The sequence below is a fragment of the Lathyrus oleraceus genome, chromosome 3, assembly GCF_024323335.1.
Source record: "Lathyrus oleraceus cultivar Zhongwan6 chromosome 3, CAAS_Psat_ZW6_1.0, whole genome shotgun sequence".
Taxonomy (NCBI): Eukaryota; Viridiplantae; Streptophyta; class Magnoliopsida; order Fabales; family Fabaceae; genus Lathyrus; species Lathyrus oleraceus.
The window spans coordinates 183,538,310-183,540,658 of record NC_066581.1 but is presented as its reverse complement, the minus strand read 5'-3'; positions in this window follow the sequence as shown (position 1 = coordinate 183,540,658).

The following is a 2,349-nucleotide window of genomic DNA, read 5'->3' as shown; positions in this document are numbered from 1 at the left end:
AGATTCCGTTAGCATGATGAAAAAGATCTATTGGATAATCGCGATCAAATTCCACGCCAAGGTATGATTCCATTTTACTATTGCTCATACATAAACGAGATCACACGCCACACCCAGGTAAGATTCCATTTCACTCTTACAAGTTACATATATTTGACCTCGCTGATTCGGGAGTTAGAATGATAGCCTTGTAATTTCACCCCTCATTTTCCTACCAAAGACTTTTATCGTTGTATCAAATAGCTTCAACGATGAATTTCATCATCATATCACCAATTTCATGTTTCAGTTGAAATAATGGTTATGTATATATGTTTCGTTTCTTGATTCTCATGAAAATGAAAGAAAAAATCCTTCAATATCTTATGTTGAACCTCTGCAACCGTTCTTGTTAACTGATTAGATCAATGTGAATTTTCTCAACCATCAATATTAGCCTCCAAATCTCGCTCATTGCAATGATAGTCAATCGACACCGCCACACCGGTCCTTATTTGCACTCATGAATATCCTCCTCCTCTTTGTGGGGGAGGCAACTCGGCTCTAGTAACATCTCCAACCATTTCATTTCCCTATATTTTGGTTCCTCCACCGGTTGGATGGGGATTTTTCTAAGTTTTTCCATCGTTATATCCTTTTCAACAACTTTTCTAAGGTAAAACGTCTAAACAACCTCAACTACAAGCACAAGCACCTGAGCCAAAAATATTCCATAATCTTCAACAGCATCAAGCCACACTTGGTATGTAGGGGGAAAACGAACTCATAACTATGGATCTATGTGCTTGAATGTACTCTCAAGGTGATCCAAATAGGTAAAGTTTATGGATAGCAAAGCTTCAATAAACTATTTGGTTTTGATGATGACAACACCTAATATCCAACAATACCTAGTGAAGTCCTTATCTCTTAATGATATCTCAAGTGGTAAAAAATTATCATGATGTTTTATAAAGATATCCTTATGAAGATTCTCTTTAAGATCAAGTCATCTCTTTGAAGTTAACACCTGATATCCAACAATGTTCAAGTGAAGACTTTTGTTTCAAGATTCTTTGGTGGTTTGGTATCTCAACTCTCTGTATGATGATAATCAACTTGAATACATATCAAGATTCATCAAGCTAGAAAACTCAAGGTTTCTGTGTGATTCTAAAGTCAAATATAATGATGTCAAGACTTGAAACTTAATAGTTGTGAAAGAAAGGAAGTGTGAAAGCTCATCTGGCCATGTTCGTCCGAGTGACTAGTGTCTTGTAAAGGCACATGGGTATTTTAGGAATTACAAAAGCAAAATCAAATACACATACTAAAAACCTTTGAGATTCCTCTCTTTATTTGTTAAAACCGCCTGGAAATGTTTTTAAGGTCTATTCAATCAATTAGGGAACTGTCTAATCAATTGGAAGCCTTTTTACAACTGAATAATCAATTAGCCCTAAAGCTAAAATCAATTACTTTCAATTTGTAATTCCTACGATTGATTGGGGACAACCTCAAAATGATTGGCAACATCTAAATATCAAAATATTCGATTTCTAGCATGAATAATTGATCATTCATAGGTAATAATCCATTGTCCTAATTGACTATGGCAGTTATTTCGCCCATGGATCATTTCCAAATTTAAACACATATTGGCCATAGAGATCTTCTCCATGATTTCAAAACACTAAGAAAACAATCTTTGATCCTAATTTCTCACTCTCTCATCATTTTCTATAAATCTCTCATTTCTCTCAAATATTTTTTTTCCCGTAGTGCTCTGAGAGTGTTCTTGTGCTTAGCGAGGACTATTGTTTTGGGTGAGGGTATAATTGTAATTTATCTAAGAGTGTATTATATCTTTAGTAATGTTTTATTCTATATAAAGTTGTTTGGTTGCTAGCTAAACCAGTAAAAGCTTTGTTTAGTTTGAGGGTTATCTTAGGAAGTCTATGTTGGTTCATGAGTTTCACCTGCTACAAAAAACTCTCTTTTAGTTCGTTAAGATCAAGCATCAAAATATACATAAAGGTTATTGAGCTTAGCTCGATGTAAAATTTTGGTTAGTTCAAGATTAACTTATGCAAAATCTCATATTGGTTCGAGATTAGCCAGTGTATATCTCATCTTGGTTCGAGATCAGTTTATGTAAAATCTCAACTTGGTTCGAGATTAGCCTGTGTAAAATCTCATCTCGGTTCAGAGGTCAGCCCGTGTAAAACTTCGATTCAGTTTGGAGGATAGTCAGTATAAAAATACCTCTCGATTCAGAGGATATCCAGTCAAAATTGTATTTGTTGTTCGGTTGGAAGTTAGCCATTGAAAAACTTCAAATCTTGTAAAAGGAGGTTCATGGGCATATTT